The 27,685-nt window shown below is 39.3% G+C and overlaps 1 protein-coding gene across 2 annotated transcripts in view; it reads left to right on the plus strand.

The window, feature by feature from the left end:
• The window catches only part of TBL1X (transducin beta like 1 X-linked), a 196,078-nt gene that overhangs the window by 43,162 nt on the left and 125,231 nt on the right, over positions 1 to 27,685 (plus strand). For both annotated transcript variants that reach the window (XM_050332393.1, XM_050332394.1), the window contains exon 2: positions 15,183 to 15,255. The gene's annotated coding sequence lies outside the window, so the exon portion shown is untranslated. The remainder of the gene's footprint in view (positions 1 to 15,182; positions 15,256 to 27,685) is intronic.

Genomic DNA, 27,685 nt, shown 5'->3' on the forward strand with positions numbered 1-27,685 from the left:
TGTTAATTGTGTGGAGTCATAGCTCTTTCTGATAGCAGGGGTTGTTTTATTGTTATATTGTTGTTTAGGATAATGGGGATGTAAACTTCCATTAGCATGCTTGGTCACCAGGAAAGCATAGAGGTCCTGAAGTGACTATTACTATCTTGCATCCTTTTTCTGTTGCTCTGAGTAGATAATATAACCATTTTTGGCCTTTTTTTTTTTAACTTTTTTTTTTTTAATAGATAGTTGACCCGTATGTCAGATAATTCTGCTAATCCTGCAAACACCAAAGCATGCATGAAATTTGTTCAGATAAGCATTTTTGCTGACATGGAGGTTGCTGAGGTGAATAGTGACTCATTTGAATGTAGTAAGAGATCTTTGAGTAAAATCAATGGCATTTATAAGTGTGAAGGTGTCTGACAATTAGCTTTAAATATGTTTTATTTTTATATAAAATAATTATTTCAGTGAAAGAACTCTCATGTGTCTTATCAGAAAAAAATAAGAACTCTCCAAAATGTTTCTTTTAAAAGCCTTTCTCAGAAGTCTTACTGTGCAGAGTAGCTTCTTATTTTCAGAGATCTTGACTGGGCAGTGTAGTCTGACGTGCACTATAGAAGTCTATTAAATAAAATAGATTAAAATTCCTATGGTCTTACCTTTTTCTAAAAAAATATTTCTTTATCAGTAGGTCCTACAGGAATAGCATAAAACTGTATTGTAAAAATGTTTTTTCTTCCACTGATACTTTCTACTTTCCATGACATTAGCTTAATTTTCTACTCTGCATCATTTGGCTCAGTAACTGTATCAGATATTTAGGTCCCACCAATTTATTTAGGAGTTACTGAGTTTCTAAGTAATGCAAGTATTTCTTGCATTGAGACAAAGCTGTAACTTTGTATCTCAACATTCAACTTTGTGTTAAATATTAGGTACTCTATTCTGTGGAACATTCCCTGTGCTTTCCCTGTATTTCCCTGTACTCAGCTGTAATGTGTTCCTAAAAGACCAGATCTGCATGGTGTAGAGGTTCAGCACGGTTTGGTTTCAAACTCTGTGTATGGGCAACCTTGCCAAATGTCACCTCTGATAACACATAATTAGTAGTATATCCCTGTAATTAGCAGTGTCCCACAAGGTTCAGTATTGTATAACTTGTTCATCAATGACTTGGATGAAGGGGCAGATGCCTCCTCAGCAAGTTTTGTGATGACACAAAGCTGAGAGGAGTGGCCGATAGCCCAGAAGGCTGTGCAGCCCTGCAGAAGGACCTTGGCAGGTTGGAGAGGTGGGCAGAGAAGAACTTCTGAAATTCATCAAAGGCAAATGCAGGGTCCTGTACTTGGGGAAGAATAACCCCCTGCACCAGTACAGTCTGGGGGTGACCTTCTGGAAAGCAGCTCTGTGGAGGAGGAACTGGGGATCCTGGTGGACAACAAGGTGTCCATGAGGCAGCAGTGTGCCCTTGTGGCCAAGGCCAATGGTATCCTGTGCTGCACTAGGAAGAGCATTGCCAGCAGGTTGAGGGAGGTGATCCTGCCCGTCTGCTCAGCCCTGGTGAGGCCACTGGTGTCCAGTTCTGGGCTCCTCAGGACAAGAGAGACATGGAGCTCCTGGAGTGGGTCCAGCAGAGAGCTATGAATATGATGAGGATACTGGAGCATCTCTCTTATGAGGAAAGGGGAGGGAATCGGGCCTCTTCAGTCTCAAGAAGACTGAGAGGGAACCTCATCAGTGTATATAAATATCTGAAGGGAGGCTGTCAAGAGGATGGAGCCAGGCCCTTCTTGATGGTACTAACCAATAGGATGAGGCAACAGGCAGAAACGGATGCTCAGGAAGTTCCACCTGAACATGAGGAAGAACTTTTTTATTGTGCAGGTGATTGAACACTGGAGCAGACTGCCCAGAGAGGTTGTGGAGTCTCCCTCTCAGGAGATAGTCGGGAACTGTCTGGACACAATCCTGTTGGACCAGATATCCCCACCAGTGGTTCCTTCCAACCTTACCCATTCTTTGATTAATTTACTTGGTAACCCTGAATAATTTCATTAGGATGTCATAAATGTTGTTAAAGTGAAGGGAGACCTAGTTTATAGTCCACTGGTCAGTGTCTTAGTGGCCAGCTGGTTACTCTGTATGGAGAATTTCAATGGGGCTTTGTGGCACGAGTAGTATTTGGAAATCTTAATTGCCTATGCTGTTACTTTGAGGCAAAATACAAGAGAGTAAACTGAAGGAAATAATTTTGATCTTGTGTGTTATGCTTTTGATGTTCTGAATAAATTTAAATTTACTGTAAATTGATCAAAGTTAGGAAACTCAAGCCGAGGGCATCACTGTAGTCATGCCCCTAGCAAACCTGGTAAATGCCACTCATGAAATTTTTGAGTGCTCCTCCTGTAGTTTCTTGGCTCCTTTTTATGGCCATTGACTGCACTCTGTTGTTTCTGGTTTGCAGGTTATTATCCCACTTGACATCTGCCTAGGCTCAGACCTTACCCTGTGTCATAGCTATACTTTCACATTATATGTGTACATTGCATTCACAAAATACATTAATCACAAGATACTCTTCACTGTTAGAAAAAAGTGTGCTGTGCATAAACATACATTTAGGAACTTTAGATTCCCTGGATTTGAAGGGCATTAGGCTTCTTAGCATAGGCACGGGCTCTGTGGTGGGCTTGTGTTGTTTTGTTTCTTTTCCTTACTCTGATAGTTTTGATACAAAGATTAGAAAGTAAAGTGGCAAGGTCAGTTAGAAGGAATGAGTGGGACTTAGTGACTGGAAATGGAAGTACTGATGATAATTGAATCTGTTCAAGTGTGTTGTGGTTTGAAAAACCTTTCCTTTATGCTAACATCAAAAACAAACAGTGCTCAAATACACATAATTCAGTATTCTTGAGACATTAATTGAAAGATCAAGCACCATGAGGCAGCAATGCAAACTTCCTTAATTTAGTCTCATAACTGTGTATCGTCTCTGGCCATTGTGGGTAATTTACTGTAAATCACTGTAATTCCTGTCTTTACTGGTAACACCATGTCACACTGTCAGTTTGAAACATGACCTGCTCATTTTTGCTTGTGAACTGTGATGTTTCTTTTACCATGTATGCATACAAAGATTTCGGTATCTGTTTGCATACATGCAAACTTATATGCCTTATTTGCAGATGTATCTTGGCAAAAGTATTTTCCAGCTAGGAACATGAGTGGATTTTGCTGGCAGGACTTTATGAGAGGTACCTGCATTTGTATTCAAGTAAAGCAAATGTTGAATTCTTCTGGAGATGCTGCTTGTTTTCTGCATTGAGATTCCATATTAGAAGTAAAAAAATACACTTCTGTTGTATGGACAGTGAAATTTTAATATATAAATAGAATGTACACAGATCCCAACTGCAAACACCAGGAGATAGTTGTCCTGGTTTTCAGATTACTTACTTTTTGCTGGTATAAGTCAAGCGTGCACTCAGTCAAAACTGTATTTTGTATTCCATGTGTCATAGACTGAGAACCTAACCAGAATTGTGTCTGATATTTATCTGCAATTTTAGCAAAGCATAACCTTTTCCATTACCAAAGACCAAAGGACCAAATTGATACATTCACATCTAGTTAGTGAGCGTATGTGGCACAGAGGACAGAAACCTATCTTTATAGCCTGGGGCAAATTGCACTACTGCAGTCTAATAAAACACTGGGTGTTACTGCAGCTTTGTATGCGATGGGCCATCATCAGGCTTGGCAAAACTGGCTTTTCATCCCTTCAGTTGTAAAGTAGAAGATGTGCTTAAGCCACCTTGGGCAGGTTTTCCCTCCCCCACTGCTGGGCAGCTGCCTAGATGTGAAGAATATCTACCTCTTCTGTAGCTGACTCAGCTCAGCTGGCCAGCAGTAACATGCTAGGTCATGTCAGTTCAGTTGTTTCTGATCCATACCTTCCTTCAGTGATGCATGAAAGTGCTCTGAAAACATAAATACCTAGAAATATCTCTTTCATCTGTAGAAGTGATGTAGTGAGTTGTCTACAATTTCCGTAAGGTAATGCTCAAGGCTTTGCACAGCTGTACTGTTTCCTTTTAGTGCAGCATTGTTATTAACATGGACTTCTACACCACAGGGTACTAGCAGAAGTCATCTCATCTGTCTTGGCTATTCATGTAGTGTTTCCAATACCAATGATGGGTTAATATGTCTAAAACATCTAAACGGGAAATGTTTAAGGTATATATGTGATAATGAGTGCAAAAGAGAAACCAAGTTCAAGTATAGCTAAGATATTTATTTTTTTACTAGAATACTTGTTTGATTTGCAGAAAAATACTCCCATGTGCTTAGCTTGGAGGACAGTGCTGGCTCTGCTCGTTACTTGGAAGAAAAAGTATTTTTTAGAATGCGACTGCGAATTGTTCATGGCATTTCTGGGCAATTAAGAGATCCTGAGCTTTAAGGGAAAGTCGTTCTTGTTTTGTCTAGTTCTACTAATGTTCATGTTTTGAACAAACTTTCCACTAAAGTATGTTTTTATTAGGAGTATTTGATTGTAATAGTGAAATTAACATTATGATGTGAGTGGCTACAACACACTGACTTGTATAGGAACCACCAAGCTGTTTGTTTCTTACCGGTCAACTCCTTTGTCCATCGTTCTTTGAATTTGTGCTCCTGCATTTTTAAATCTTTTTGGGTCTTTGTCTTGGGAAACCAGGAGACTGTCACTTTCAGTAGGATCTAAATTCTTAAACAAAAGAGCATTCAAATTGTAAACTGAGAATCCTGAAAACATTTTTCAGGAGACTACATCAGCGTAGATGTGAGCTTCAGTAGAAGGAGTTATCACTGAACAGCACTTGCTCTGACAACTAAGAGCAAGTAGGTGTGAGGGGAGGTGGCCTAACACCTAGTGGCTTGTGTGGATGTACCCCCACAAAAAGGCACTTCCAGTGCCAGCTGAGGACATGAAGATGAGAGCAGGCAGTGGGGAGGCCACCCCCGTGTCAGGGTGGGTGGAGGTTTGGCCTTTCTGGGTATCTTCTGTGTAGCTCCTCAGCAGCCTAACGCAGTTATTACATGGCAGAGAAGTGGCCATCTAGAACCCTCCATTTAGAAATTACTTTTGAGTGCAGGCACATGCATCTGGTGTGCAGTAACAGGAGTACCCTTGTGCAGTGTGTAGTTCATCTGTTTGCTGCTAGAGTTTGGAGGTATATATTTAGGATTAAGAATCAGAAAGTCTCAATTGCTAGTTTAGCTCTGCAAGACCCTAGTGCCTGGTCTCAGAGAGGTCACACTAATCTCTATCTCAATATTTAAAAGGAGGAGAACATCTGTTAACATCATAGCATGGTCTGTAGATGATTTAATGGTTGTAGCAGTCTAAATTAGGTAAAGTGCTGTGATGATGCCACTAAGATGGCTCTAAGCCACCAGTATGATGCAGCTGTGACTTCTATGATGCATTAGACATAACATTTTTGTAGAGAGACGGAGAAATTATAATAGCATTTCACGAAGCCTTCCTGAGATCTCATTTGGAATATTGTGTCCAACACTCCTCCTTTGCAGTGAACAGAAATTGGAACAGGTGCAAAGACAGACTACTAGGCTGATCAGAATTGCGGAGTATTTATCTTTCAAAGAGCAAATTAGAAAGCTTTTATCATGTAGCTTATTCAAATGAAGGTTAAGAATCACAGAATCACTGAATCTGCTGATTGGAAGACACCCACAAGGATCATCAAGTCCAGCTCTTAGCCCTGCATGGGACCATCCCCAAGAATCACACCATGTGCTTGGGAGCACTGCTTCTTGAACTCTGTCAGGCTTGGTGCTATGACCACTGTCCCTGGGAAGCCTGTTTCAGTGCCCAACCAGAACCTTTTTCTAATATCCAACCTAAACCTCCCCTCACACAATTTCAGGCCATTCCCTCGAGTCCTGTCACTGGTCACCACAGAGAAGAGATCAGTGCCTACCTCTCCTCTTCCCCTTACAAGGAAATTGTAGACTGTGATGAGTAGACTGTTCAGCCTCCTCTTCTCCAGGCTGAACACACCAAGTGCCTTTAGCTGCTCTTCATATGGCTTCTGTTCAAGGCCCTTCACCATCTTCCTTGCCCTCCTTTGGACACTCTCCAAAAGCTTATTATCTTTCTTTATAATGCAGTGCCCAAAACTGCACACAATATTCAAGGTGAGGCCACCCCAGTGCAGAGCAGAGCAGGACAATCCCCTTCCTCAACCAGCTGGCGATGCTTTGCCTGATGCCCCCCAGGACACGGTTAGCCCTCCTGGCTGCCAGGGCACTGCTGACTCATATTCAACTTGTCAGCATCCAGTACCCTCAGATCCCTTTCCAGCATCTCATTCCCCAGTCTGTATGAGCATCCAGGGTTGCCCCGTCAGAGGTGCAGAATCCAGCACTTTCTCTTGTTGAACTTCATGGGGTTGGTGATTGCCCAGCCCTCTGATTTGTCGAGGTCTCTCTGCAGGGCCTCTCTGCTTTCAAGGGAGTCAACAGCTCCTCTGAGTTTTGTGTCTTCTGCAAACTTGGTCAGTATCCCTTCCAGTCCTGCATCAAAGTCATTTACAAAGATGGTGAAGAGCTCATGACCCAAGATGGAGCCCTGTGGAACCCCACTAGTGACAGGTCACCAGTCTGATGTTCGCCCCTTCACTGTTACCCTCTGCTCAACCTGTGAGCCAATTGCTCACCCACCACATGATGTGTTAATCCATCTGTGTGCTGGACATTTTGTCCAAAAGGATCCTGTGAGAGACAGTATTGAAAGCTTTACTGAAATCCAAAAGATTACATCAGCTGGCTTCCCTTGATCACCTAGATGGGCTACCTTGTCATGAAAGGAAATCAAGTTTGATAAGCAGGGCTTTCCTCTAATGAAGCCATGTTGGCTGTGACTGATGACTTGTGTTGTGTTTCAGGTCATTTTTTCAATATATCCTAGAATAATCTTTTCCATTATTTTACCAGGCACTGAAGTGAGACTGACAGGGCTGTAGTTTCCAGGTTCTCCTTCTTGCCCTTCTTTAAAATTGGTTAAATGTTTGCCAGGTTCCAGTCAACTTGGACCTCTCCAGATTCCCAAGAGCACTCAAAAATCATCGAGAGAGGTTTTGAGATGTTATCAACCAGCTCTTTGAGGACTCTGGGATGAATCCCATCAGGGCCCATAGATTTTCTAGGGATCCAGCTGGAGCTTCAGATCCTGCACAATTTTAGGGTCATCTGGGATCTGATCATTCTCGCAGTCATGTCCTCCAGCTCAGGCCACTGACAGGATGAAGTAATTCTTTGTAAATAAATTTATGAGTAAAGGTCAGCAAGGAAGATCTCTTCAGCTGAAGTATAGTCAATTTACTTTTGTATTCGTATTATCCATTGGTCCTGAATGAACTTAGACTAGAAATTACAAGAACTTCCTCCACCATTTCTTCTGTGGTGGCAAAGAACCTGAAAGTGGGGCAAAGAACAGTGGGGCAAAGAACCTGAACAGTGTAAAGCCCAAGTTTAGTAAGCTGCACAGGAGATTTCATTCTGGAATGACGATAGAAAGTTAAGTTATGACACAAGTCTTTGGGTTTGAAGTATTGAGGTCTCCAAGGGGTCTGAAGGGAGACTGAAACTGCTTGTTTTCATTATATTTGTTTGGCACTAACAACATTCTTTAGCATTTCCAGTGGTTGCTAGTGGATAAGAAGTATGTTTTTTATGCTTTTCTTCCAAACCTTTGTAATAACAACTTATTTTACTTGTCCCCTGTTCTAGCCCCCATCTTCTCACATTCACCATGGAACCAATTACTAGATCTGGGATTAGGAACAAATGAGTCCCCCTTGGGAAATTAAACATAATATAGATATTTTTATCCCTTTTTTGTTGTGTGAAGCATGGTCCACTTCCTGTGATCATGTAGAAGTTGTTACTTAGCAATTATTAAAAACATGTGCAAAGACATAGAACATAGCCAGGGCCCTCAAGCTATATTCTATAATTATAGCTTTTTCTATAGCTATTTTGCCTTTTGTATGGTATTGAGAAGACTTTGGTGAGGTTTAGGGCACATGGAGCAGATATGGAAACTTGAGAGCTGAACATTCATCATGTGGTTGCCTGCAGTTGCACGTCAATCCTGAAAGGACCATCCTGTGTCTCTGAACTGTGCTGAGGCACACGCTGAAATGCCCCAGAGGAGGTGTTGATTCTTTCTACTGCTCAAACTTTACTGTTTGGTGCAGACAAATTTCTTGGTCGTGTTGTCTGGAGAATATACGTATTTGTCACCTCCTGTGCCCCAGAAGAATTGTTCTCAGTAAGTGACGTCTTGCAGTTTGGTTATCACTCTGCCTTTGTGTTTTTGGCATTTCTGTGAGAAAGCAGACTTGCAGGGAAATCAGCCACCACCTCAGATTGAGAGGGGGAACTAAAGAAGGAAAATGAGATGTGAAATTCTTTCATAGCCTCTAACCTTGGTATTGAATTAAGTAACATGTGGGCAGGAAGTAGAGGATAGTAAAGGGCAGTGCTTCCATTAGTTTGTCTTGTTTTTGTAGAAAGCTGTGCAGCCTGAGAGGAGCGTAGTGTTTATAACACATTCATGGCATGGCTGTTTCCTGGTAAGTGTGCAACAGGAGGAAGTGTTGTTCTTAAATTAGTAAATGAAAAAGCAACTGACAAAGGATGGGGGCTACAGCTTTCTAGATTTTACTCAGGACAGGATTTAAAGGGAAAGTTTCTTTTCAGTGTTTCATTGGAGGGTCAGATTAAAAAGTAAAATATCATTTACTGGGCTTGATAGGCTCAAGCTGTATTGTACCACCAAACACTTAGTTGACGGTGAAAAGGGCTCTTTAGGTGTCTATTGTCATAATAAAAAAAAATTATTCTTATAGGAAATGGTTGTAATGTAAATCTAAATATTTGTAAAATACGTTGTTAAGCAACTGAGAATTCCTAAGAAAGTAAACTAGTTAAATAATGTATTGTTCCTGCCTCTATTAGTAATTTGTGTGCTTTTTCACGTATTATTTGAAAAGTAGACAAATAATTTTGAGAAGCTCATTAGTGTTATAATTGAGGCCAGTTCAATGTCAGTTTTGTTTTTTACCATAAAAAGATGGTAGCTCCCATTCAAGATGAATTCTGTTTCAAAAATTGAGTTCAGATGAGTGTACTTTAACTTTGCTGACTGAATGTAATAGCCAATCTTTTGAAAATGTTGGCCGTAACATTTATAGTATATTAGACTGTTAAAATGAATCTGATTTGTAATTTACTTTGAGATCAAATATGCTAGAAAACACATTTTAATGGAAAGGGCTTCTGCTGTGGTAAATTTCTTTCCTGTTCAACACCTTACAGATCATCAGTCTAGGGTAAAAAAATGCACTGAAACCTTGTCTTTCATGAACAACTGTGTGACACCAACTGCACTGTTTATATTTAAACCATTGGATTCTCTCTAATACTTTCTAGCAACGCCCTTCATGGTGAGTTCCTGTAATTAATGGTTCCTGAAAGTACCAGCACCACTTCTCTCCCTCAGCTCTCTAAAGTGAGAAACTCAAGGATCAAAGAAATGTTAACTATATTGGCTTTAGGCTGTATAAAGTATAATCCCAGATCACTTGTTTGCTTCAAAGTTCTAGGACTTGTCTGTGTGAGCAAGTTAACTAGCATCAGCCAGACTATAACAGCTATAGTGATGATCCTAAAATCCTCTTAGTCTAGTAGGAGAGACGTTCTGAGGTGAGCTGGGCTTCTTTTGGATGAAGATTGTTAGGCAAAAAACCTTTTTATTGCCAAACTCTCCCCCCACAGACCCTTCCATGAAATATTTAAGTTCAGCGTATGATTCTGTCACTTATTAAATGGTAAATTTTCCATGCCAGGAAACCAGTAGATTGTAGGAAGCATTACTTTCCTTCTGTCTTGCAGGTTTTGGGGAGGCACAGGCACCTGTTAACAGAACCAGGTGGGAAAGGGGGCAGTTCTTGTCTTCATATGTGTGGTTTGTGGGGGAAATGATGGACCTTCAGTTGTAAATGATTTTCTTGACTTTTCTGGCAAGGACATATGTGTGGGTAAACAAAGTGTCTTTTTCATGTCATTGGTGATGGAAACTAGAATATAAACATTGCAGTACAAGGGATGCCAGGAACTTGTGGGCAGGAAGAGAAAATAAACAAAGCAGAAAGTTTTTCTGAAGTGAGTGGAGGCAAATACTGACATTCTTTTTATGGCTTTTTGGTCAGTTTACCAGTGGGATTTTGTTGTTGTTGTTGTTGTATTTTTTGGGGGGAGGGGTTGTATGTGTGTGGGTTTTTGTGGGTTTTTGTTTTTGAGATTTTTTTTTTTATTTTATTCAGAATCAATCCACTACTAATAGTTACGTTACTAATTTTGTGTTATCCTAAGTAGCAAACATATGTGAATATACTGATTAATGGGAGACTCAGAGTGCCAGCTTTTGAGAAATGCCTGTGATCACCTGTGATGATTGGCTTGTGTATGAGTTGCAGTCATTGCATTAGCTACATCCTAGGGCCTAGTTCCAAGGGTGTAATTCATACTGACAATCCTCCTTCCTACATGGGATGTGATAGTAGTGGATTTGCAGGATCAGGCCATGCTGGTGAGGGGAGCCAGGATAACTGAATCTGCTTTTGCCTCAGACACCAGCAGGCAGTGTACAAAGTGGAAGATCAAGCAATTGTACAGAACTAAATATATTCTTGTGACTGTTTGAGACCCCTTTAGAAGAAATAAGAATAAATACCATCTTACATTATCCTGGCACATACCTTTCAATGTTGAGTGCTTATCATCAAGATCCAAGTATTTTGAACATTTTTATTTCCCTGTTACATTTGGGATCAAATAAAGATAATTAGATCCCACTTTCAGCATTAAAATGTACTTAACTCAGTGTGGCTCAAGTGAGGAATAAGTGATTTATTTGTAAATACTGTGCTCATTAATAATACTGCATTTATACTTAATTTTTATATGTCAGACACACAAAAAGCTTGGTGAAAGGTTGTGTCATTGTAGTGTACCTAAATATTTTTGATAATTTGTTATTTTAATATAAAAAGTATTTTATTGGCCTTTTTTCAGTTAAATCAGAGAGTTATTTTTTCTTTTTAGTTTCAGTGTTGCAAGAATCAAGATGTAATAGACATTCCTCTCTAGCAGACAGTTTCTATCACTGAATCATTCATCTGTACTCATTAAGTAATGTATACCATTAAATGGACACAGTAGCAGCAATACAGTAGCAGCATAGGAGAGATCTGTCCCTAATCCAGGAGTGCAGCACGGGCTGGTATCTATCCACCTGGGGAGCAGCTCTGTGGAAAGGGACATGGGTATTCTGGTGGACAACAAGCTCAGTATGAGTGAACAGTGTGCTGCTGTGGCAGGGAAAACCTACAGAATGCTGGGCTGCATCAACAAGAGAATCACCAGCAAAGAAGTCATTATTCCACCCTACTCAGTGCTTGCCAAGCCACACTTAGAATGCTGTGTTCATCTTTGGTCCCTGCTATACAAAAAAGGTGTGGACAAGCTGGAGAGGGTCCAGAGAGGGGTCACAAAGATGATCACTGGGAAGCCTGTCATGTGAGGAAAGGCTGAGAGAACTGAGTTTGCTCAGCCTTGAGAAAAGAAGGCTTTGGGGACATCTTATCTCCCTGTTCCAGTACTTAAAGGGTGTCTAAAAAGATGATGGAGACTCCCTTTTTCCAGGGAGTCCCATGGAAAAGATGAGGGGTGCAAGTTACTCCTGGGGAGATTCCAATTGGACACAAGAGGAAAATCTTTCATGATGAGAACAATCAGCAGTTGGAATAACCTCCCCAGGGAAGTGGTGGATTACCCAGCATTGGACACTTTAAAGATTTGGCTGAAGAGGATGCTGGGCCATCTTGCCTAGATGGTACTTTTGCCAAGAAAGGTTGAACCAGATGATCCTGGAGGACCCTTTCAACCTAGTATTCTATGATTGTATAAAATCATCTTAAATTCAGCCTTAACGCTCTTAACCCCCCACACACAAATGACAGAGGTGTTTGAGACAGGATAGGAAGATGTCTTTGGTTAGTTCGTTCTTTCTGGGAGAAATAGGTGAAGGTATGCTATAAGCTATTTCTTCCTGTACAGTAAAAATAAGAACACTTATCCTTGGTAAACAGAGCCAAGAGAACTCTCTTCTAAATTAAAACCCATTCCTCCCTTCCCCACAGTACCTAGTATATTTGACTGAATCAAGGACTGTTTTGTCTTCAGAAAGAATAGTTTGAAGAAGTATAAGTAACACCCCGTTAACTGAAATGTAGATTGAGTTTATATTGAGATTTAGACTCTAAGTAACTTTATTTGGGTCCTTTGTAGAATGATGGAATGATTTTGCCTTTTTTTTAATTTAAAAGACTGGATGATGTTCATCTACCATCAAGGCTGAAGTACCAATAGTTCAAAAAGCCTTCATTACAGCTGCATTGACATCTAAATATGTAGGTGTCTGTAGTGAGGGATTTAAGTGCCTGAAATTCTATGTCTGCTCAGACAGCACTGTTGGTTTAGCATCTCTTCTGCCCCAGTTCTTCTGGGATCCTGACATAAAGTGTTCCTGCTCATTAGCCCTTGTACAGATCTCTTCAACACCCATCACTGGAAGTGAGTTCAGCACAAATGGCTATGGCATGCTAATCACAGACTGTGTAGGAACCAGGAAAAGATATGGAGTTGGTTGTTGAGAAGAAATCTGAAAATTGCCAGGGCAAGAGGCAAGCACAGGAAGTGAGTGGGAGAGTAAAGCAGTGAGAAAAACACTGGGAGGTGAAAAGCAGTGCGGAAGAGCTAACAGATCTGTGAAGGGTACAGAAAGCTGAGAGAAGATGTTGAGATTAAAAGGAAAGCTGGTATAGGAGAGCTGGAAGCTAATGGGAAATGGGATTGTGGTTGCAGGGAAGGAGCAATATATTGTCTAATGAAGTTGATGAGAATGAAGAGGTTGCTGAAGAGAGGCAGGACTGGGATCACAAATAGGAAACTGTGCCTGCTGACAAAGTGTGTGATAGGGGTGGTGGCACATGTCCACAGCATTGGTGGTGATAGAGCTTGGATGAGAGCATTTTGAGGGAGACTTAAGTGTCTGCCTGAACAAGGCAGAGCTTCTCCTTTTGAATGGTTTTAAAAGAGCTGGAAGTTAAACCAAGCTCAGAAAGTTGAGTAAAATTGTTAAGAATTACAAAGAACAAGTGCTGCAAAGCTGGGATGGTGAAGAATTAAAATTGTCTGAAATATGTTAACTGAGTTCCCTTGGACATATGCATTGTGATATAGTTCTCAATTACATGATCTCAGATTTGTGTGATCTTCTTAAGTGGAACGGAGGTGAAGACTGCAGCAAAGTGGATAGGTCTTTGAAAACTTGCTTTTATTTGTTGTAGAAGACAGGGGCAGTGCACAACAAGCCAGGAAAGATATGCGTCACCTTAACTAGGCAACCAGATGAGTACAACTTCCACAGGAAATTAGTTTAAGGTATTATGTAAGGCTAAGTATTCTGATAAATGATCTTTAGGAATCTGGTTGAACACTGAAGTTTGTAATGCTTCTGATTCAAAAGTTTCATTCTTGTCTGTGGGGATCATATAACCTACCTTGCAGGGGGCTGTAATGCAATCTGGTGTTGTCCTGACAGCACCAAAGAGGAGCTCTGTCTGGAAACTGGAGTTTCTGTGCTCAGAGTGCTGTTCTGGAACAGCACAGAATGACCTGGGGTAGATAACCGTGCTGTGACCACGTGTAATGCAGTCAGTGTGTAGATTTCCGGTACTCTCTTCTAGCTGCTGTATTCACTGAATCAGGTTGGGGTCCTGTAAAAAAAAAATTTTACGTCATCACCTAGTAGAAAACCAGTCAGACTAGATTTGAACCAGGGGGCCCAGTTAACTCCAAATCTTTAAAAAAATTAAAACCAAAGAAGAACTTCTCAAGTGCTTACCTTAAAAATGTGTTAGTTTCCAGCTCATTGGACACCTGTCTTATATTAAGATTTTAGGCTTGTTGAGGGTGTTGATGTTTGTATATAGCTTGATGACTTCTGTTTCTTTAAATGGCGTGCTTTCCATACATTTTTCCTGGGAAAATCTGGATGCACAATGTGCAAAGAAAACGTAAAAAGAAAGCATGGTTACAGTCAGTTTTTTAATTTCCATTGACTTCTGGTGATAACTTCTTTGAAAGATTGTAGCTTGCTTAATTTTTCCAATTATATGTTTACTTGCATGATGGAGAAGATGAAAAATAATTTTCTTTTGATCTGGTGTAATTGGAGCTGTATTTTAGGGGAACTAATTCCATCTTATCTGATTATATTCTGACCATGGTCAAAAGTAAGGCTGCAATTACTATTTAAAGGGACTAGTTTCAGTGGTTGTGTCATATCAAATGCATTGATTTTCTACTCTGTTATCGTTAGATGGGGTGCTCTAAATTAGATGGTCTAATTCTGGAAAATTTGAATACGTGCAGGTGGACTTTTGTGTCAGCAAAGCCACACTTGTTTAATTGGAGCTCCATATGTCTACAAAAATCGATTCCATATGGTCAAATAGCACATTTTGAAAATGTTTCTTTAATTCATGCTACTGACAGGAGAAAGTAGAATAACTTTATTTTTCAAGCTCCTCCTTAACTAAGTGACAGTATACCTGTACATGAACTTTCTTTCAAGTTTTAAAGTGTTAATTGAATATGTAGGATTTTCCTGTCACATGTTAAGAGTTTTAAGGTAGCTTAAATCTGTGGTTAAAAACGCTTAACTGTGTGCTGTTTGTACTCCTAAAAACAAGTGATGAAATATACTTAAATCATGCAATCCCACCTTCTACTGGGTTGAATTTACATTTCATTTAAGGTTAAGTCTAAAAAAAATCTATATAGAACTGGTCAAATCAAACCTAGTCTTTTTACAGGGGAGAAAAAAGCTTGGAGTTTGCTTATGGTTAAGCAAATTGATGGGAAATAATCCTATTAGAAAAGCTGGATATCTGATTTTTTTAATCAGGGCCATAGAAGTTGATATAATCAAGAGATGAACTTAGGAGAAGTTATGCAAATTAATTTTTTTCTTTGTTTTTTACTCTACACAGGTACCTAAGGATAAAACTGGCCTGAAGGGGAAATCTGGGGGAAACTGGGGAACCTGACTGTTCTTGCACCTGAGTAAGTGAATGCTTAGCTGAAAATCAGCTTTACAAAATGCTAGAACCATTAAATGTTTTTCAGCATCTCCATGCCTAACCTGTAATTTCAGACAGTACTTTGGCTTTTGAATTGACAAAGACTGGAAGAACTAGGACTAGCTATAGGGAGGGAATGTTGTATAGAGCCTCGAGTGCTTTGCAGTAGGTTTTCTTTTTATTTTTACCCTTAAAGCCTCCATAAAGTGAAACACAGATTGTAAGCAGGATTTCTTGGTATTTTGGTGGTTTACCTTTTTATTTTTTTATCTTCACACTAGTTTCTGAGTTTCTTAAGGTTAAACTTGATCTTGCTGGTTTGTAATCAATAGTAAGGCACTGAGACTCAGCAGAACTGAAGTCCTGGAATGGGCCAAGTTAAGTATGAGGTCATCGGAGGGTGAAGGCTGAGGGTGACCTTGTGGTAGCCTAATACAGTTGTGAATGCTCATTCCATGGTTTGTTTTTTTTTGAGACAGAAACTCTTATCTTGGTTGAGTTTGCTTCCACTAAAACAGGACAGGGACAGCTTTTCTTCATCAGATTGGACGTGGCATGTGGTAGACATTCCTAGGGATATGAAGGACCCCAGTTCCAAATCCAGCCTATACAATTTTCTGAAATGACAGAAAAAATATTTTCCAGTTATCCACCTAGATTTCTTTCCTGGCAATCCAACGATTATTCTATTTACAAAAATAATTTTACATGTCGAAAAGGCACTTTGATGTATTACTTATTATTTAATGTATTTATTTAGTCATACATATTCATATATGGCATATATGTGATATTAATGAGTAGATAAATATTGTATGGCATGAAACTTCTTTCTACTGGTAATATATTTTTAAAAGTGGACAAGTTAATTGAGTTTTCTGAAACAATCGCTAGAGCTGGAGTCTTTCTTCCTGCTGGCATTTATCACACTAAAAGAATTATCTTTGGGTTTGGAAGGCTTCAGTAAGTTGAATATCCTTACTAGTATCTGCATTAAATTTTACAAACAATACTTATAGCTGTGAGTCTCTCAATTTAATCTGGTCTAAACTTGTTACCAATGCTGTTTATTCCAAATTTCTGCTGTGGTTTAATAATATAATAATTATGATAATTATATTCTTGTACGGAATGCATGAACTTAGAAATTGATATCTGTCTGCATAAAAAATATATTTCATTTTGCTAGAGTATTTACTGTGTTTATCTCTTTGCAATAGAGTAGTAGACAAAAAAAGTCTCTCATTGCTTTTGATATTGAAGAGAATTAAATATGCAACTTAAAAATATGGCAGGCTTTGTGAGCTGTACATGCATAAGACTTCAAATTCATTTAGAAGTGCATCATGGCAGCATTTAGCATTATCATTCCTTGATTTGTAAATTAGGTACTGAATCACAAATAATACGTGAGACTGTGTTAGAAGTAAGTGATTGCTTCCCTGTGCATTGGTAGTTCTCACTGAAATTCTGGTTCCTTGTCTTGCACTCATTTTTATATGGTTTTAGGAATTAAGTCTGTGGACTGGTGAACTGCTGGGTGTAAGGTTTATTAAGGAAAAGAAGTTCAGTGTTCTTAAATGATAATGGCATGTTTTGAAATCACAATTGGCTCAACAGCTCTGTTTTAAATTCAGCAGGACCTTTGAGAGAGGGTTTTGCCCTGATTCTTTTAACTTCCATACTAACATGCAGCAAATGTTTTCATTTATTTCCTGTGTTATCAATCCTACTCTGCATATTTTAGTCTATTGCTTTTGACAGTGATGAAAGGCAGGTATTTTCCAACCCTTTGTATTTTGAGCACTACATAAGCTCAGCTGTTCATTTTGGGAATATTTTCTCTTTCAGAATATTTTTCTTCCCTTTTGTTCCTCTTTCCTTGTTTGAAAGGCAGCACTAGAAATTCCAGGTGCAGTTGTAATCTTTTTGAAATTATAGTTGAGATTTTGTACTTGTGTACGTGGGACAGGAACTTGGCCATACAAAAGAAAGGCAGTCATTGGCTGGGTTTGAGGGTCTGTAATGACTTCTGCCTTGACAAAGATATCATGTCAGTGTTATATTGCTTTTTACTTGAAAATTGTCTTTAATTGTTGCTTAATAAAGCAGAAGTCAAGAATTATTGAACTAAGAGATGGGGATAATCCAATTGAATTGTGTAGTCTGTTCCTTTATGAATGTAGGATTGATCTCTAATTTAGGTGTTTTATCCAGTTTATTTTTTTGCCAGTTACTGTAGTTACTGCATCACCTACAAATTTTCTCATTCAGACTTGAAATTGAGTGCCTTGGGGCAAGATTTTCTCAGTTAAGCATGAAAATGAACTGGCCTTGGTTTTGAGAGCATCCTGTGTGTGTAGCAGTTCTTGTGCCTGGTGTTCTGGAAAGATCGACAGGTTTGTGCAAATCTGCATCTGGGTTTGAAGCAAGATAAACATATCTGTGCTGCAACCCCCTGTGTGCTGCATTATGCTCTTTTCCAGGGATTGGTAGGCATTAGTCCATCCTGAATTTAGAGGCTGAAGTGAAGCCAGCTGGTACTGTTGCTGGAGCCTGTTGATACTGTAGGATGGAGCTCTTCAGCTTCTTTTAGCAGTTAATTTCACTGAGATTGTTATTATTTTTGTAAATGGCAGTGTATGGTTTCTGACAGTTTTTAAAGATGTCATATGCTCTGCTGTTCATAGTCTAGAAATCTCTGTGGATTTAAAACTCTCTACAGTATCTCTCTCACAGAGATCAATTAAGTTTCTAATTAAAGCTGTATCAGCCTAGCATCTCCTGAAATCTTAGAAGAGTTGATGTTAAAATAAATATAGGAGGTTTTTTAGTCTCATGAAAAAAATTTTGTTGAGTATTATTGGGGGGATTTTTTTATATTTTTGAGAGGGTTTCTTTGTTGTTCACAAAGTGGTGTTTGAGTCATGGAAAGCTTCAGTAGCTGAAATTCTTGATGAAAAGGAGCCAAACAAATTTATTTAAACAATTTTATTTATTAAAATAGCTTATTCTCAGACAGCTAACAGAACTGTTGTTGCAACCCTCCCCCATGCTTTTTGCCTTTGAAAGACTATTTATTTTGATCAGACTTTAAATGTTGATGAAATTATATCTCTCTGTTTTGCCTGAAGTCAAGTGTCACAGCCTTTCATTGGTGTTTGGAAAGTTGTATATCACTACGCTTGAAAGGTACCAAAGTCCTGTGGTTGGCCTCAGCATTAAAATATAGACACTTCTGTTTTATGGGGCTGTAAACCAGATAATTCATCACTACTGATGATCTGGAGGTAGATGTGGGCTTTTAAAGAACAATATGTTATATTACAAATTCCTTTGGAGGGGGAGCGTTTGTTTTTAGGGATTCCTGGAGAGTGGAAGCCGATTTTGGTGGTATTGTGCACGTGATAAATCATGTACTTTGCCTAGGTTGGGTTTTTTTCCTTTTTTTTTTTTAAGGTCTAGGACCAATCAAACATTCTGTCATAATAAGAATAAAAAGTAGTATCCTCTCTGCAAACACCGAAGAGAGGGGAAAACATTTTTTTTTTTTTTTTTTGCAGTGTAATATTGTCACTATCTATATAAATAACTGATAGTGTGTCACACAATTCACATGAACAGCAATGCAGCTGTATTGCTGTTGTCTGCCCAAATAACACGAAGTGAGAGGGAAAGAGGGGGTGACAAGGGGGATATGTATCGGAGACGGGCACTGCGGTATGAATAAATTGACACTGTGGTTTTATGGGGGGGGGGGACACACTCATTACAGGAGGCTTCATCTGTTTGCTGCTTCCCATATTTAGAAAGCATCTTTAGTGATCCTTTTTGCAAACCAACTCATGCAGTAACTGGCAAAACAGAAGCAATTAGTGGTGTAATCTCAAAGGGAATCTCAAGCTTCCCTCTAAGTGCAATGATTAAATTCACTAAAATGATAACCATTGCTGCCAAGAACTCCTGTAATTGGTCACTAATGTATTTTGTTGTAGCAGTCGATAACTACTGCATTTCATGCACATAATTAGTAATGCATACACGTTTGGTCAGTAAAATTGAAAATCCTGATAACCGAGGGTTGAGGGGGTGGGAAGGAACACAGAGCCACAGAACTGAAATACTGCTCTGTTGATAGTACCTAACTAGAACTGTGTGCTTCAACAAAACAAGTGTCCTACTGTGCTGGAATACAAATGGGCTGTCTGTGGCAGGATATAGCAAAGACATTTGGCAGAGAGGGATTTGAAAGCTTCTGGCATAATGTAATTGAATTGGCCATTTCTTTAAAGATACAGCAAATTGTTTGCTGCAGCATTCATCATCATAAGGAAGGTCAGACAGCTTGCCAAACATATGATATTCATAATAAAAAGTAAAACGGTGACGCTTATATTTAAACACAAATCATGTTATCATGTTTGTAAAAGCTGGGGAAATGAATGGGAATATTTTTGGTGGTGCTGAGGCGTTAGTAATCTAAGTAAGACTGTAATTCAAGAGGGGGAAAGCATGCAGGCAGAGAAAAGACCCACAGGGGAATTCAGCTACTGAGCAACATAGGATCTTCCCCATTTGAGAGGGTAGTAGGTGTTTTGGCAGGATTATTGCTGACTCTCTCCTCATCACTTAAGGGAATATTAGCTTGTATGATCCTATTTTTTCCATTTTAAGAAAACAAAGGGAAAAATAACAAAGAAAAGGACTTGAGCCTTCAAAAAGAGACAAAATTTGAACTGGAGCGTTGCTGGGGGTTTTTGGTTAGTCAGTTATGCTGTGACAAAATAAGCTGATGCAACAACCTGTAGCATATCTGAAATGTGATATGAAATGCTCAGTATTGGTACACTGGGAAACCCCTCTCGAGTCACATCCAGAACACTGAACGTAAATTGCATGGTGACGGGGGCTTTGAGCCGTGCAGTGATGCCTCTGCAAATGAGTAGCTGTTGGCTTTTAGGTTCTAACACATTCAGGAGACTGGCATTGTGATTTCTTGCACCACTGCACCACTGATAGGGTTGGAAATGGGAATCAAAATAATTAGATTGGATATATAGATCCCAGCAAACCAGCCAAGAAAGAGGTTGGGCCGCTCTGAATTCTAAAATGTGTCAGTGCTTTTTTTATGAGAGCACGAGGATGGAAGGAATAAACTAGAGTGCAGATGCTCACCATTTATATTCAAAGCATGTAACAAAATAATTGAATATATGCTTCCTCCTATTAAAGCCTGTTAGAATCAGTAATAAAGTACATTAGTGTTATATTAAAAAGGGAGCACAAATTTTCAGGTAATATATCTTAGTTGTATGCATAGTGTACAGATAAGCAGACTGGAAAGTGGTCTTTTACATTATCCAGGGCATTCCTCCTTGCTTATACAGGACTGTTCCTGTCAGTGCATTTTCTGTTATTTTGCCCAGCAGTAGCTTTGCAGTATTCCCTCTGGCAGCTTTTTTACAGGACAACAGTCGTTGCCCTCCAAAAAGCCTTTTCTGCTACTCACTCAATATTTTTCGTATAAGAAAGCCTAACAAAAACCACCAAAAAACCCCTCACTTTCCATGTACTCCTCCTTGAGTCTATAGCTGAGAGAAAATGTCTTCCTTTTTCTGCTATGCAGATTCCTCCTTTAGATACTTGTGAATTAATACCCCACTTTCTCTTTGCTCCGCCTTATCATTTTTCAGCTGTACAAAATCCGTCTCTCAGTCTTTACTCAAATGTCAAGGTCTTTATGTATTTATTTTTGAGAGACCCCTCTTCATTTAACCAAGAGATTCAGGAGTCCAGGTCTGCCTAAATTTATAGAGAATATGTTTTTTTACTGTTAGCATGATTTCTGATGCTATGCTTTTTTAAATTCTGCTCTGTAGCTTAACTGCCCATAATATCTCCTGCTTCATTTATGTCTCAGTGCACTATCTCCCCTCCTTCTCTACCTTCCCTATTACTGATTTTTTCATACCAACTTGTTATATCTTGTGTTTTCCCAGGTAGTCTCTCCGTTGCTTTCCATTTGTATTTCTGTGTTTCCTTTTATTGCATTAAATCCAAGTCCCTCTTGTCTCTGTAACTTCTATCTAATCAATGTTCAGCATCAGTCCACACTAGCCTATTGGTTTGTGTGCACATCTGTCATGAGGAAGGCAGTGGATGCAGTAGCTCCTGTGTTTTGAAGCTAGATGTTCTGATAATACCATGTGATAATGACACATGCTGAAGGACTTCCCTGCTTTGGCAGAAACCTCTCCTGTGTACTGTCCCTGAAATACTGACTGAATTTGTAAGCAAATACAGCAGTTATTGGCTCCACTTGTAGTCACTGGAAAAAGCTATGTTGAGCTGTTTCTGAACTAAATATCAGCATTTTTTTCCCATTTCCCTACTTCAGATCTACAGGAGGTTTACCCTACTCAGTTGTAAAGATAGTGATGAGGAATAGTAAAGTGATGTCTTCTTGTTTTGATCTGTGCAAGCCTTTAACATCTAAAGCTCCTTCACAAGTTGTCATTTGTGTATCTTGAAGGTGCATTGTGGCCATATTGTACAGCTTGCACATAAGTCTCCTGTTCAGGGTGATAGGATGTTTTGATATAAGACTGCAATGGTAACAAATGAATGAAAACTGTATTTCCTATCCATATGGAATGCATGATAAATAGCTAGTATGGAGGTGCAGTGTGGAGGAGCAGTACTCCTACCAGAAGCTCAAAGAGTTTGGATTTATTAGGGAGAAGTTTGGGAGTTCTACAGGAGCTAATCTTTCTGGTAGAAAACTGACAAAATCCAATATGTTTTGTTGGAAGGAAACTGAAATTGTGAGTTGGTCATCATCTAGTAATAACCATGCGAAGACTTACGATGTGAGAAGGCTCTTTTGTTTGGGCGCTATGGAAATAAAAAGATGCATTGGAAGTAAGATAAAGATAGAAGAATTCAAACAGGAAACCAAGTTTGTTATTTCCCTAATATTCACAGCTATTTTAAAGCTGGCAAAACTGTTGAAGTTGGGACGAGGAATTGTCCGTTAGCTGAAATTTTTACATCCTTCTCAGATGAATGTATAAAATACAGATTTCTTTCATTGTTTCAAAGTTATGTTTAATGCAAGAATTGCATGTTTGAGTTTCAAAATGTGTGTTACTGAGGACACCCAATTAATTAACCTGTGTGTTTCTTGTTGGATTCATGCTTATTAAGGCCTTCACTTCAGGCTTTCATACATTGAGATTATTTAGTTCAGATGATGGTCATAGGTTTCTGGAGGACAGTTGCAACACAGTAGTTGCTGTGCAAGAAACTGAAGTAGTACAGTAATTTGTTCTGCTCCAAAGGTTAGCTCTTAAAACACACAGCTCACTTAAGAGCCCAGTAAGGACTGACCAGTGCTGAGAGTTTATTTGAATGCTTGGTACTGTTGGGAGTTTGGAAAAGAAATGTTATTTTGGTTTTTAATAAATTTTTCTTTGACCTTTCTCTGCAGCGAAATTGGCTGGCAGTATCACAGCAGGTCTAAATGCAACATTTTATTTATGGCATTAATTTTATAGAAGAGCAAATGCAGTTTGGAGGAAAGAAGAAACGAACGGCTCAGCTCCTTCGCTTTTTTAGATTAATAACTGGCTGAATGTGAATGAATGCAAATGCCACTGACTTGAACAAAGAGGCCAAATTAAGTACCTTGAGCAGGTTCCACAATGTCTGTCTAAGAGGTCTGCAACATTTGATCACCCATGTTTTGACTACTGCCATTCAGACAACAGTATAGCAGTGTATTACATGGTAACATTTTCTGTACCTTTTAGGGTGTTAACTGCCATTAAATATTTCCTGTTCCAATGTATAAATAACCCTGTGTGATATGAATTCGAGGTAATGGAAACACCTTACATATTTCAGCACCACAGTATAGTATTTGTTTTATTTAGGAGACCTGCAGATGTATTTAATCCTCTATTATAAGTTATTGAAATCATACAGTACAAACATTAGGACTTGCCACATAGCTATTTGTGCTGTAAATCAGAACAACTGACTTTCTTCCTTGTGAGGAAGACTTTTCTGTGCTCATTGTTGGCTTACTCTTGGTTATTGAAACCAAGTTTATATCGCTCTACAACAGTCTTCAGAACTAATTATGTTCTTTGAATATCTTACAACTTTTCACTGCCAGTGCACATTATATGGGATGATTTCTTTTGCTGTATAACTAATGAAACCAGCTTGTTATTCTGTGTTGAGTTTACTTTTGAAGGCTATCTGAAAAATAGGTAAAAGAATATTCAAATTATTTTCATTTTTCTGATCTCTTTGGCCAGCACTTAGAAACATGGTGAGTGGTTGTCTCTTTGTGAGAGGAGAGTTTTAGGTTCTTCCTGAGCTAGTGGTGAAGTTTCATTTATACACAAACTTAGCTCTAAAGAATTAGTTGTTTTAAAAAATAAACGTTGTGGCTGTGTAGGACTCAGTTATACCAAAGGATGTGGAAAATATTTTTGTATTTTTGAGAATAAAACCCCATTGTTTTTATATGTTCTTAGAGGAATGTGTTTTTGAAACTTGCTTTGTTACTGTAGCAAGTTTTTTAGATTTTCAAAGCATTAGTCTTTAAATGAATAATACCCTTCTGCCACCCATGTATTGTTTGGGAAAATTAGGCTTGTTTAGGAAATGATAAGTGACAGCGCTGATATCTTAACTCCTTATCTTGGGAAGTGCTCCCCTTATTTTCCTTTTCCGTGCCCCTCTCCAGGAACAAAAGCAATACAAAAATGCAGATGTTGAAAGGCACGAAATTGTACTTAAAGTATTTTCCTTCTGTCTTGGAACAATGGTTGCTGACAGCAGAAGGCTTGCTTGCTTGTTAAAATTAGATTTGAATCATCAGTGTAATAGCAGTAGGAAATTGTAGGATGGAAAGGTGCCAGGAAGCCTATCCATATCTGCCTTTTCAGAACGAGTAAGGTGGGCCCCAGATGACTTCAGCTGTCTCCTCGGTTGAGTGCGCTTGCCCTATATGACAAGTACTGCTTAAGCATCTTGAAAACAAAATATTTTGCCCTTGGGAAGAGGCCATTGAGGTGAGATCCCAAGAACAGACACAGGCACAGCTATGCAAGATGGCTGTTACAAGCTTCCAAAGACTGTGTTTCTTATTTGTTCCTTACATCACATTTGATTGGGCCCACTTGCATTACATCTCACCATTTTCCTGGACTGGAATAAAAAAACAATCTGTGTTTTGAGGCGTGGTTTACTTGATTTTATGATTGTAAAAACACTGGGAAATATTCATAAGCTAGCTGTGAATAAATCAGAGGATGATGCTTGCTCTGAAACTGCATCATTCTGTTTCTCAGCTGTTTTAAGGCAGTCCAGTGCCTTAGAACAGTGCCCAGTGGCTTCTTTTATGTAGTTATTATCTGTTGGCTTTGCAGTAACCCAAGCTGTGGAAGGCAGTGACCTCTCTATGCACCTTAAAACCATTCACAGAAATGGTTGTAATTCTGCTGATGCAGAATGCAGCTGCCCATTTAAATTTCTTTTTCTTACAGAGGGGCTGTCAGGGCTTACAGGGGTTATGTCTCTGCTGTATACTGGCTTCTATTTAATTTCTAGTGAGCTTTTTTCACTATTTCCATAAGCAGCTTAGTTCCTGATTACTTCAGGGAGTGCTTTGCATGATATAATGGTAATTGATATCAGCTGAAGTGCTAAAGCTACCAGTCCCCTAATTTAAATTAGTGCCAGTTGGAGGTGGGAGAGCAGAAAGCAGGATTGTGCATGGGAGAGGATTCTGCTTCTGAAAATTGTTTAGTTTGCTCTCATAACAGAGGAAGAATTTTTGACCTTCAGGTCATGTGGTTATTCTTGTCTTGGGTGGCAAAGTAAAATCAAAGTGGTTGTGAAGGGACGATCAAGGAGGAATGTTAGTTTAAGTGTTTAATGGTATTTAGTGCATTATTGTTCTTTTCGTCAGTGCTATGAATGCAATCAGACATATTGTAAAATAAATCTACATAAATAACTGGGTTATAATAATGCAGCATTGGTTTATATCTTTTTAAATAATTTGTTTACATCTAGTCCATTTAACACTCTCTCTGTTGTATGTATGTATCCATCTATCTGTGTATATCTGGAGTTTATATATGTAATGTTTATGTTATGGAGAAATAAGCAATTCTACAGCTGGACTGAATTGTTTATAGATAATATTTAACTGTTGGCAAATATTTGGAAGGCCTGGGACCACCACAGTTCCATGAGACTGCTGTAGCAAATTTGATGGTACCTATTGAAAGCGTTGCCTGAGCATGAGTGGCCGTCTTGACTTGACCTGCTTGTATTTTCAGCTTTTAGACTGCAATCCATCCTCCTGCACGTGTACCAGGTGGAATAGCAGTGGGTTATGTGAAAGATTTTGCTGGAAGTTGCTGGTGTATCTGTGACTGAAAAAGGGGATACAGTTTGATCTGCCTTTTTCCCGAGAGTCCTTATAGGCCTGGTGAAATGATGTACTGTCAGGTAGGCTTCAGGTCACTCAGATGATGGTGGTTTGTACTTGTTCTTTTCTGTATATTGACTCGATTATTTAGTGTTATATCTTTGCTGATTAATTTAATTGCTTGTCCTGTATCGTGTTTGTAGACAGTTATTTGCCACATTTCTCAAGACAGGGACAAGAGCCTTCCCCTGAGTAGCCCAGATACTTGTGTTATATAGTTCCTTCTTGTAAGTGTTCTTGCTATTTGTCTTGTAGATGTCTGTAAAAGTATGTAAATCTAACCTAGAATATTAAAGGTTTTATGGCCTTAATACTTACATCTTAGTTCAGTGCAGTGCACTGTGATATTGCATGTACTCTTAATCATACTGTTAGCCAGTATCATCTTCAAACATATTCCATGTCCCTTGGGTGTCTACCTACCATCTGTTACTTTATCCCATTAGATTTCCTCCAGATTTCCCATTTTTTCTCCAGCATACTGTGCTGAAGAAATCCCTCCTTATAGTTTCCCTCATGATCTCCCAGTTTAGTCTTTATTACACAGCTAATCAGATTATGGTGACTTTTTTTATTTCTCACCTCCCTGCCCTTTCCAGTATGACCAAAAGCCACGTACGGGGAGATGATTATCTTCATTTCTGCACACGGGTATTTACATGAGTGTACAAGATTCTTCTAAGCACTATTTTGAGTTCCATTTACTTTGCATGGTGGATATAAAGATTTATGTGGAGTCTACATTCTTCACAACTTCATCAACCCCTCTGCTTCTACTTCATCCTGTGGACCAAGAGAATCCAGCTCTTCACAGCTGACCCAAGCTGATTCAAAAGCAGTGGCTCCAAAGGGCCTGTCCTGCCCTCCTTCCCCTTCTGCTTAACCTGTGCTTCTGCTCCCAGGGTACTGGCAGCTCTGTTGTCATGCTGAAAAGTGTGAGGGGAGCATCCAGTTAGTCTGATCCAGCCCCTGTCCCTGACACATGGCAACAGTAGGCTCTTAAATAAGCTTAGGCTGGCTGTTACTACGTAGGGCTGAGTCACTGCTGAAATACTTTACTTTACTGTGCACCTTTTTAAAGTCAACCAGTGCTAGAGCTGGTCTGCCTAGGATGGCTGTAAATTGCTGTCCCGGGCTGTTGAACGATGAGCAACTCAGCTGTTTGTGTGGAGAGGTGAGAGTGGCATCTGTGGAGAATTACCTCTGTGGGGGTGTGCAGCCACCCTGCCTCTGCTCCAGCATCACTGCCCAAACAAAACCCAGGAAAATACTCTGCAGGCAGAAAAAGCGACTTTCTGTTTGCTTGAAAATCTGTGAGAAATAAAGTGTTCTGGGAAGATGTATGAGAATTACTTACAAACTGGTGACAATTTGAAAGAACTGAGAGACCATGCTTACAGATAACTTACATTAACCGACATTCCTGCATGGGAGACCGTTGTTTTATAGGGCAGGAAGGGATTCATCCGTTCACTGCTCATTTTTTGTATTGCTGGACAAAAGCTTGCCTTATAAAACAGCATGTTTTCATGGCTAATGAGCTCAGCCAGCCCTTGGTTTCTGTCCATGTACTACAGGAAATAAACCGTATGGAATATTACTGTGGAATATTTAGGTTCATTTATAAATACAAAGATTCATGTGTACAAATTGGCTTCAGTCTTAATTGATTTAGAATACTTGATTAGACAACACAGCTGAGCCAACGTAACTCGTGCTGCTGCTGTGAGAGGTGGTTCAGCCCTCGCTTTTGTCTTCCTGTCCCTTCTAGCCATATGGTGCTTGTCTGACTCCTCAATCCACTGCTGAACCCCTTCCTTCCTGGAAGAGATCAAGCCATTTTATCTAGTTTGATGGTATGAAACAGGTGTAAGGAACTGCACAGTTCATTTCTGGAAAC

This window comes from Myiozetetes cayanensis, unplaced genomic scaffold (genome assembly GCF_022539395.1).
Source record: "Myiozetetes cayanensis isolate MyiCay16 unplaced genomic scaffold, myiCay2020 scf5-8, whole genome shotgun sequence".
Lineage (NCBI taxonomy): Eukaryota > Metazoa > Chordata > Aves > Passeriformes > Tyrannidae > Myiozetetes > Myiozetetes cayanensis.